The sequence below is a fragment of the Phalaenopsis equestris genome, unplaced genomic scaffold (assembly GCF_001263595.1).
Source record: "Phalaenopsis equestris unplaced genomic scaffold, ASM126359v1 Scaffold199515, whole genome shotgun sequence".
NCBI classification, from domain to species: domain Eukaryota; kingdom Viridiplantae; phylum Streptophyta; class Magnoliopsida; order Asparagales; family Orchidaceae; genus Phalaenopsis; species Phalaenopsis equestris.
In genome coordinates, this window is record NW_018219386.1 from 64,572 (window position 1) to 75,737 (window position 11,166).

Genomic DNA, 11,166 nt, shown 5'->3' on the forward strand with positions numbered 1-11,166 from the left:
CCCTCTTTCTCTCAGTTTCACCCATCCCTTCCTTTCCTTAGCACTCTCATATCTTCTTTTTCTCTCCATCTTTCTACTCACTTTCTCCTCTTCATCTCACTTCACTCTCTCTTCCCATCCCACTCTCCCTCTTTGTCCCTTATCCCTACGTCTCACCCTCCATCCCTTAGTAGAGAAATTGAGAGGGAGATAAGAAAAAAGGATACGGGAGAGAGGTGTGGATAAAGAGACAAAGAGATAGAGAGAGGGAGACATACTCTCTCTCTCTATCTCATACAATCTTTATCATCCTCTCTCTTCGTCTATCCCTCTCTCTCTTTATCCTTTTATCAGTCCATTTTCTCTCATCTCCCTCTGTCATTATCTCTCTCAATCTCTCTCCCTCCTCTATTGCCTCCCTTATTTTGGTCTTCCTTCGCTCTCTCTCTCTTTCATCCCTCCCTCTAAACCTCTATTATACCATTATCTATCAAGAGAGAGGGAGAGATAAGGGCGAGATTATTTAAGAGAATCTCACGACAATATATATAGACATGCCAATGTCTTTGAGTTCCATTGAAAATAACTAAAAATAAGAGATAGAGAGAGGGAAGAGAAGAGGAGGGAGAGGAACTTACTGAGAGTAAGTGGTGACCGAGAGAGAAAGAGAGTGTGTGTGTGTGAAAGAGAGAGTGAAAGATTGAGTGAAGAGAAAGTGAGAGTGAGATAGAGAGAGTTGGCGAGCAAGAGAGAGAAAGTGTGTGAGAGATAGAGATGAGAGGGATGTAGTGAGTGATAGAGAGAAAAGGAGAGGTGATTGAAGAGTGTAAGATATATAAATCAAGCGAGAGAGAGATAGAGAGATAGAGAGAGGAGAGAGAGGGGAGGTGAGAGAATAAAGAGGGTGAGCAAGAAAGGATGCTAAAGAGAGTTAGAGAAGGAGAAGGATGGAGGGAGTGAGAGAATGAGCAAGCTAGGGAGAGAGACTAGGAGCGAGAATGAGTGAGAGAGTAAGGAAGAGATGTTTTCTCTCACTCCCTCTATCTATTATCTCTCTTTCTCTCACAAACTATCAATGTACCTCTCTCTCACACTTGCTCGCCTAGAGAGAGAAAAAGCAAGAGAGAGAGAGAGAGAGTTAGAGAGTATAAGAGTCAAAGAGAGTGGCGAGAGTGAGGGAGAAAGGTCGAGAGAGGAAGCATTAGAAAAGACTAAGAGAGAATATGAGGGAGACATGGAGAGAGTAAAATCTCCCTTGTCTTTCCCTCTACCTCCCTATTTCTTTCCCTCTCTCTCTCTCTCTCTCTCATTCTAGCTCTCAAACTCTCCCTTTCACACCTTCCACTCTTTCACCCTCTCTCTCTTTTCTCAAGCTTCCTCCCACCATCAAACTCTCTCTCTTTCTCTCTCTCCTCTCTCATAATCTCTCCCTTTATCTCTCTAGCTCTCACACATACCATATGCTCTTCTTATACCATCAAAGACTTCTTATCTGACTCTCTCATTTTATTTAACTCTCACGCCCTCTTCTTTAACTCTTTAGCTTTCTCTCCCTCTTCATCACTATTGCTTCTAATCTCTATCCTAGCTCCCTCTCTTCTCTCCTCTCTCCTCTCTCTGACACTTTTTCCCTTTATCTTTCTCTCAATCAATCTCTCTAATCCTTCTCTTTTTTTTGTTCTCTCACAATATCTTACTCTTCCTTCCCTCTGTCTTTCCTTTGCTCTATCTCACAATTTGTTCTTCTTTCTTACTCCCAATCAATCAAGAGCTCATTTTATGTCTCTATTTCCTTCTCTCAACCTCCATTTCTCTATGTTTCTCTCTCTTCTCACTCCCTCCCACTATAACTCTCTCATGCTCCTTGTATCTCTCGCTGTCTCTAGCTCTTCTTCTCTCCTTCCTTCCTTTTATTTCATGGGAAGAGAGATAAAGGAAGAGTAACTAAGGAGAGTGAGAGAATAAGGAGCGATAGAGAGTGATAGAAAGTGAGTGAGTGAAAGATGAAGAGAGAAATAGAGATAGTGAGTAGAGAAGAGAGGGTGGGAGAGGGAGAGAGAGAGCAAGGCTGAAGAGAGAAGAATGGAGAGAGAAGAATAGTGAGAGAAGTGTTAGAGAGAGGGAGGGAGAGTGTGAGAAAGAGCAAGAAAGTAAGATATGGAGAGAGAGAGAGAGAGAGATGATGTAAATAATGAGAGAGTGTGAGAAAATAATGGAGAGCAGATGGGGGTAGAAGAAAGTGAGAGCTTACTTTCTCTCATTCGCTTCTCATAAGGGAGATAGTAAGTGTAGAGAGGGAGAGACAGAGAGAGGAGAGAGAGAATGTGAGAAAGATATACTAATAGAGAGTGAGAGACGGTGTGGTAGAGAAAGAACAATATGAAAGAATGAAGAGAGAGGAGAAAGAGAGTTTGATAGATCGGATCAACATATCATTTTCTTCTCTATCTTATCCAGCAATCTACCTCCTCTCCCTCCTAATGGGAGAAAAACAAGAGAAGAGAGAGTGGAAGAGTGTGTAAGAGAGAGAGAGAGAGAGAGGAGATATGCTCTCAGTCGTATCATCAACCTCTCTCTCCCTCACCCACTCACTCGGTCACTCTTCTAAATCTATCTCTCTACCTCTCTATCTCCCACATGTGCACCCTTTTCTCATCTTCCCTCTGTCTTTTTTTCTCTTTTTTCTTTTTATGCCTAACTTCTTGAGAAAGAAAGAGAGAGGAAGTGAGAATGAGAGAGTGGGATGGAGAAGAGAGAGAGAATATAAGAGATGGGTAGGGAGAACTAGTTAGCGAAAGAGGGAGAGAGAAGGAGAGCTAAAGGGAATGAGGATGGAGAGATCAAGAGTGGAAGAGGAAGGGAGAGAGAGTTTGTGCGTGGGTGAAAAAAGAGAGAAGGAAAGTACCAGAGATAAGTTGATGAACGGGTGAGAGAGAGTGGGAGAGAGAGAGGAAGGTAGAAGGTCAAACTTAGTGGCATGTTTAGAGATGTGCTAGAAATATAAGAGAGATGGAACATGTATAAAGGAAGGGTAAGAGAAAGAGAGTGAGGTAGAAAGAGATAGGTAGTGTGAGATAGAAGAGAGATAAGGAAAGAGGGAGTGAAGAGATTAATGAAAGTAGAGATATAAAGCAACAGAAAATAGAGAAAGAAAAGAGAGTAATAGAAAAGACAGAGATAGAGCGAAAGAGATAAATGGAGAGAAGCAAGAGAGGAATTGAGAATAAGAAGAGGGAAAGGGAGTGAGGGTGAGAGAAGGGGATAGAGAGAGAGTGACGGTGAGAAAGATAAAGTGAGATAGGGAGGAAAGGAGGGAGGAAATAGAGGGCGAGAGAAAGTTGGAAATAGAGAAAATGACTTAGAAAGAAGAGAGAGAGAATAGAGAAAAAGAAGAGTTAAAGAGGGAGGAAAGATGGATAAAAAGAAGAGGAAAGAGTTGGAAAGAGAAAGTGAGAGAGGGAGGAAAGGATGGGGGAAGTAGAAGACGAGAGAAAGACGGACATAGAGAAGATGACTTAGAGAGAAGAGAGAGAATAGAGAAAAGAAAGAGTTAAAGGAAGGAGAGATGGAGAAAAAGAGGAGGAGAGAGTGGGAAAGAGAAAGTGAGAGAAAGGAAAGTGGAGAGAAGGGGTTGAGAGACAAAGAAAGGAAGGTAAGGAGGGAGGGTGAGAAAGTGAGAGAGAGGGTGAGAGAGAGGGGGGAGAGATAGGGATGAAAAGAGAGAGGTTGAGAGTATGAGAGGGAGAGGGAGAGATAAAGAGCAGAACAAAATTAGTGAGAGAGGGAAAGCTAGGGGTCTAGAGAGAGAATTTGAGAGTACAGGAGAGAGAGAGAGGGACCTAGAGAGAGCACAAGCCAGTGTAAGTGAGAGAATACAGAGAGCATGAGAAGAATGTGCATGTGTGATAAAGAGAGCGTGTGTGATAGAGAGCAAGGTAAGAGAGAAAGTGGAAGAGAGTTAGAATAAGAAAGAGAGAGAGAGAGAATAATAGAGAGGGCAAGGGAGACCAAGGGAAGGGGAGAGACAGAGAAGAGTGAGAGAAGGCGTGATAGAAGGGGAGAGAGAAAGATGTGAGAGGGAGTGAGAGCAAGAGAGTATAAGTGAGAGTGAAGTAGATGAAAGGAGAATGAGAAGGAGAAATGTAGAAAGAGGGAGAGATTGTGGGAAAAAAAGTGAGAGCAAGGAGGGGGAGTGATAGAGGGAATACAAGTGAGAGAAAAGAGAGAGAGAATAGTTAGAAGGAAAGAATGAGCGGGAGAAGATAGAGCATTCAAGAGAGAGGAACAAGGAGAGGGAGCAGGAAATTAAGGGAACAAAGGGTGAGAGATCAAACTAGATAGATAGAAGAAGATGAAGAGAGAGAGAGAGCTTTAGAGAGAGTGACTAAGGAAGACATAAGAGTAAGAGAAATTGAGAGGTAGACGGAAAGGTGACTAAAGAGATAGGAAAAGGAGGGAAATGACTGAGGCAGCTCTCATGCTTTCTCTCCTTCTCCCTCTCTCTCTCTCACTCACTTTTTTTCTCTCCATCTCACTTAGTTTCTCTCACACTCTCACTCTTCTTTTTCTCTTTCAATCTCACTATCTCTCACCTGACATCTCTTTTTAGCTCTCCATCTCTCTTCTTCTCTCATTCTCATCTTTCTAGCTCTCAATCTCTCTTACTTTCTCTCTCCCTCTAGCTCTCGACATCTCTCTTATTTTATCTATCACAGGTAAATTTGTTCTACGCTCTCTTTGTCTCTCGCTCCCCTACCTCTCCCTCCATCCTTTTGTCTCTCCTTGACCCTTCCTATCTACCTATGCCTCTTGCTCTATCTTTTTTTCTCTCACCCACTCCCTTATTTCTCTCTATGTTTTTATGTATCCCTCCTACCCTCCCTCCCCTCTATCTCTCACTCTCTCTTTTCCAATCTATCTATCTACTCACACTCTCTCATTCTCTAATTTATCTCAGCAACATATCCCAAAAAAAATAAAAAAAATTGTAGTCAAACTCAGCATATATACACACTCGTACCGAGATAATACATTAATATCAAAATGCATAATTATAACATAGGACACAAGCATTTGCTTCTATCCCCATCATGTAATTCCACACCTCAAGCATCTCAGAACCCATGTTCATATTTTATTTCTGCTACAGATTTTGTCTGAGGACTCTAATATATATGAAGAAACATTTATTACAAAGACTCTACCAACAAAATAGATAAGTTTAGAACAGCCTATCACATGCAACAATGAGGAACCATTCCCTAGGAGGAGGGCTTAGCAAGCACATGCGGAAAATGTATTAGTATAAACCATTTCATCTCTTCCCTTTTCATGGTGTGGTTCCCTTATAATAAATAGAAGAGAAGAGTGAATGTGAGTGGGTTGAATGAGACAGAAATAAAGAGAGTGAGAGATAGTGTGGTAGATAAAGATCAATGTGAGAGAATACAGAGAGAGGAGTAAGAGAGTTTTATAGAGAGGATTAGTCTATCTCTCTCTCTTCTTTATCTTGTTTGTCACTGCACCTCCTCTCCCACTTAATGATAGAAGAACAAAAGAAGGGAGAATGGAAGAGTGAGAGAGAAGTTTAACATACTCTCTCTCGTATCATCAAACTCTCTCTCCCTCACTCTCTCACTCTTCTAACTTATCTCTCTACCCTTCTACCTCCCATGTGTGCTCTCTTCTCTCCTCTTCCCTCTCTGTCTTTTTTTCTTTTATCTCTCTCTCTCCCCACCTTCTTATGAGAAAGAGAGAGAAAGAGAGAGAGGGTCAGAGCATGAGAGAGAAAGATATAGAAGATAGAGAAAGAGAGAATAGAAGAGATGGATCTAGGCGATTAGTGAGTGAGAGAGGGAGAGAGAGAAGGAGAGATAATGAGAGGGAAGAGGAAGAGAGCAAGAGTGAAAGAGGAAGGGAGAGATAGTATGTGTGAGTAAAAAAAGAGACAGAAGGAAAGTACAAGAGAAAGGTTGATCAACGAGTAGGAAAGAGAGAGATGGAGATGGAGGTAGAGGGTCAAAGGGAGTGGAATGAGAGAGATGTCCTAGAAAAAAAGAGCTAGGAAAGGGCATGGAGAGAGGGAGAGAGGGAGGGAGGGATATAGATTGAGTTAAAGAGGCTGGGAAGAGAAAGAGTGAGTGACATATGGAAGAGAAAGAAGCAAAGAGAGAGAGCAAAGAATAAAGAGAGAGGAGAGAGGAGAAAAATATAAAGAAGAACTGGAGTGAGGGAGGGACATAGCAAGAGGAGAGAAGATAAAGTTATAGAGAAGAGAGAACAAGAGAGAGGGAGATGCTGACTTAAATATAATGAAAGTGAGGGAGAGAGGGAGTGTTAAAAGAAGAAAGAGAGTGAAGGAAAGAAGGAAGGAAGGAAGAAGGAAGGAAGGAAAGAAGGGAGGTAGGATGCAAGCCATCAAAAATAGCAGGAGAGATAGTGAGATATAGGAAGAGAGAAAGTGTAGGAGTTAGAGATAGAAAGAGAGAGAAAAGAGAGAGTGAGAGATTAAAGAGAGATGAGAGAGAGAGGAATTGAGAATAAGTAAAGGGTTAGGGAATTAGAGTGAGAGAAGGAGAAGGAGAGATTGAGGGTGAGAGAGAGAGAGAGCGAAAGTTAGAAAGTGTGTGAGAGTGAGAGCAGGAGGGAAGGTTAACAGAGAGAGGAAGAAAAGGAGGGAGGAAGCAAGATAGAGAGCTAGAGAAAGATGGACATACATAAAATAAGTGAGAGAAAAGATAGAAGAGAGAGAAAAAGAGTTAAGGAAAAGAAAAGAAAAACAAAGAAGATGAGACAGCTAGTGAGAGAAAAAGAAAGAGAGTGTGAGATAAAAGAATCTGGCAAGAAAGTGGTGAGAGACAAAGAGAGAAAGGGAGGGAGAGCTAGTGGGATAGAGTTTGAAAGAGAGTGGGAGAGAGATACGAATCATAAGAGAGAGATTATGATTATGAGAAGGAGAGGTATAGAGGGAGTGAGAGCAAGAGAGAGTTAGTGAGAGAGGGAGGTAGGAGTCGAGAGAGAGAGAGAGAGATGTTGAGAGTATGAGAAAGAGAGAGGAAGGTGGAATAAGAGAAAGAGATAAAGTTTGAGAGAGCACAAGCTAGCGCAAGTGAGAGGACAAAGAGAGTGAAAGAAGAATGCATGTGTGAGAGAGAGTGTGTGAGAGAGGGAGAAAGTAAGATAAGAGAGAAAGTAGGGAGATTTAGAAGAGAGAGGGAGAGAGAGAGAGAGAAATAGAGGGAGAGAGAATGAAAGAGAGAGAGCAGCAATAGAGGGAGAGAGAGAGATAGATTAGAGGGAATGAAAGCAAGAGTGCAAGAGTAAGAGTGAGAGACAAAACGAGAAAGAGGGAGAGCATCGTAAAGAGAGGGAGAGATTATGAGAGAAAGTGAGAGCAAAAAGAGAGAGATACAATTGGAATAATGTGAGAGAAAAAAGAGAGAGCTAGAGAAAAGAGGGCAAGAAAGGGAGAGCATGAGGGAGAGTGAGTGAGAGAGGGAAACATAATGAAAGAGAGTTGAGAGTGGGGGAAGGAAGAGAGGGAGAGATTGAGAGAGGGGAAGAAAGATAAAGAGAGAGCGCGAGAGGAGGAGGAGGGAGGAGCGAGGAGGGAGGGAGGAGGGGGGATAGGGACCAAGACGGTAGGAGAAAAGAAGGGGTGCTTGAGAGAGAGAGTGGGAGAGAGATATTGAGAGGAAGAGAGAGCAGGAGAGGGAGAGAGAATAGTGAGTGACATATGACACTTTGAGAGAGAGAGAATTAAAGGGAGAATGAGACAGAGAGATAGAGAGTGAGAGTGAGAGTGAGAGTATTTGAGGGAGTAAGAAATAGAGAGAGGGAAGGAGAAATAGACAGTGAGAATGAGTGAGAGAAAGAGAGAGAAAGATTATGTCATTTTCCTCCTTGTTCCATCTCTTTATCTCAACTTTCTGTCTACTTCTCATTTTCTCTCACACTTATGTCTTCCTCAATCACTCTCTTTACCTCTTCATCTTCTTCTATCAATCTAGCTTTATCTTTCCCCCTCTTCCCTTCACTTTCTTACTCTTTCTCTCTCTCTCCCGCATGCTCTCTCTCGCTCTTCCAACCTCTCACTCTCTTTCTTCTTACTTTCTTTGACCCTCTCACTCTTGACATCACTATTCTCTTTTGCTCTTCCATTTCTCTCACTCTCTCACTCTTATTCTCCCTCTCTCTTAATCAATACACCTCAGTTTCTCTCTACCTCACTTTTTTCTCTCACTTTTTTCTCCCTCATTCACACAAACTCTCTCTTCCCTCCATCTTTTTACTCTCTCATTCTCTCCCCACTCTCTCCAGTACTCTTAAATGATAGAGAAAGAAGAAAGATGGAGATGCAAAAGTTGAGTGAGAGAGAAAAAGATAGAGGTTGTGAAGAGAGGGAAGTAGAAAGAGAGAGGGAGCATGTGAGAAAAAATGGTGGTATCACTCTCTCCCTCTCTCTTGTTCTCCATAACTTGGTCTTTTAATTATTTCTACCTTTCACATGATGTAGAGAAAAAGAAATTGGGAGGGATGGAGGGACGAAGAGAGAGAAAGGGAGGTGAGAGAAGTGGAGAGAATATGGAGAAGAAAAAGAGAGAAAGGAAGCTAAAGAAGAGGAGAAATAAAGAGAGATGAAGATATGAAAGGGTGGGACAGAAATGATAGAAGGAATGAAAGAAAAAGTACGAGAGCTAGAATGAGAGAGAGAGTGCAAGATAGAGAGAGGAAAGTAGATAGATAGATAATAAGAGAGAGGAAAGTAGATAGAGAGATAACAAAGATATCACACTTTCCTTATAACTTTCTCTTTATCTCTTGTTATCTTTGTGTCTCACTTTCTCTTACTCTATCTCTTTTTCTCTCTCACATACTTTCTTGCTCTCTCACTTTCATTCTTTAAACACACTCCTTCTATTTCTTTCTGTCCCTTCTTTCCTCTGTTGTTGTCTCTCTCCCCTACTTCTTTTTGCCTCCCTCCTTCCCTCATTCTCTATCACTCTCTATTCTATTTTTCTCACATACATCCCCCTATGTTTCATGCTCTCTCCCTTTCTCTCTTTATTATATCACTCTATCTCCACTTTCCCACTCTCCCTCTCTCTCTAGGCAGTGAAAGAGTGAAGAGTTAAAGAGAGATAAGAGATGAGAAGAGAGTGAAAGAGTTAGAGAGAGAAGGTGAGAAGAGAGTGAGAGATTGAGAAAGAGAAGTGAGTGAGAGAGGGTGGGAGGGAGAGAGTGTGAGAGGTCAAATATACTAGAGAGGAAGAAAGAAAGAGAGTGAAGGGAGAGAGGGAGTGAGAGAGAAAAAGAAATTCTTCTCTCTTTAGCTCACTACCTCTCTCAAGCTCTTTTTCTCTCTCACTTTTCTTCTATCCTCTTAATCTCTCCCACTCTAACTCTCTCAAGCTCTCTCTCTTTCTCTCTATCACTCCCTCCCTCTTTTCCTCCCTTACTGTCACTTTATCTATTTCTCTCTCACCTATGTCATTATTTCTCGCTCTCGCTTTTCCCACCTCTCTATCATATCTCTCTCTTGCTCTCCATCTCACTCTCACTCTCTCCTCCCATCTTCCCTCCATCTATTACTTTAACTCAAAAGAGAGAGGCAAAGAGAGGCTAGGAGAGAGGGATTTATATAAGAGGGTGCGATTAAGAGAGAGAGAGAAAAGAGAAGTTATTAGAGAAAGAAAGATCGAGAGAGAGAATAATGAGAGAGAGTGTGTGTGTGTGTTTGGAGTCAACATAGAGAAAGTGCAGGAGAGGGAGAAAAAGAAATAAAAAGCAAGATAGAGAGTAAAAGTTAAAGAGAAATAGAGCAAGCGAGAAAGAGGGTAAGAGCAATAGTGAGAAAAGTTAGAAATCTTTCAATCTTACTCCACCTTCATCACTTCCTATGCACCAGTTCTTTCTCTACATAGACCTCTCCCTACCACTCAACTTCTCTATTTGTTTTCTTCTCTCACTCTATCCCTCGTTCTTTTCCACCTATGCTCTCTCACTTTCCTTCATTACAACTCCCCCTCTCTCCCTTACTATCTTTCTCTTGCTCCATTGCTCTAGCTCTAACTCTTCTCTCTCTCCTTCTCTCAATCATTTTTCTCTCATCTCTATTTAGCTCTCCATCTCTCTCCCTTCCCTCATTCTTTTTTCTATACCTCCCCCTCTCTTCTCTTTCTTTCTCCTTCTTACCCTTCTCTCTTTTTCTCACGCTATCTAACTCACAATGTAGCATTGCTCACTCCCATTTTATATCTCTCTTCAATTTCTATTCTTGTCCCTCTGTCACCCTCCCCCTATCGCTCTCTTAGTGCTCTAGTTGTCTCTTCCAATCTTTCACTCTCTCCTTTCTTACTTTATTCTTATCCCTCCCTCTCTTTCCTAACTTTTTCTCACTCTAACTCTCTCTTCTCTCTCATTCATCATAACTATTGCTCTTCATCTCTTTTCTTCTCTCTTTTCTTTCTTGTTCTCTATCTTAATCCCTCTATTCTCTCATTCTCTCTAAATCATGCTCCTTTTCTCTCACACACATGCTCTCTCTCTCGTTCACTCACTTTATCTCTCTCAATCCTTCTCTCTATCATTTGAGTTAGAGGGAGAGGAGTCCAACACACACACTCTCCCTCTTACTCCTCTTTCCTCCTCTCCCCCATCACTCCCTCTCTTGCTCATTATGTCTCTCTCCCCATTCCCACCTCCTCTCCAACTCAAATTATATCTCTCACACACATTCTTATTTTAAGATAATTCGCACCTCTCAAATACCATTAAGAAATGGGAGAGATATAGAGGAATAAATATGGAGCTAGAGAGAGAATCTTAGTCTCGTCCTCTTTCTCACTCCTCTCGCTATTTCACTCAATCTCTCTCTCTCTTTTCTTCTCTCTCTCCCCCATCTCTCTCTCATTTCCTCCCCCCTTCCTCCCTTCCTCTGTCACATCTATCTTTACCCCACACACTCTCACCCTCTTATCTCTTTTCCCACTCACTATCTCTCATTCTCTCTTCCTATATTTAAACCCCACTTGCACACTCTCTCTCTCTTGATCATCCTTCCTCTCTCTCTCCTTCTCCTATGCTTTCTATTACGCTCTCCCGCTATCTCTCCACTCCTTCATTGAATTACCCTCTCTCTCTCTCTCTCTCTTCCTCTCTTATTAGGGAAATCCTTCTATTTCTTTC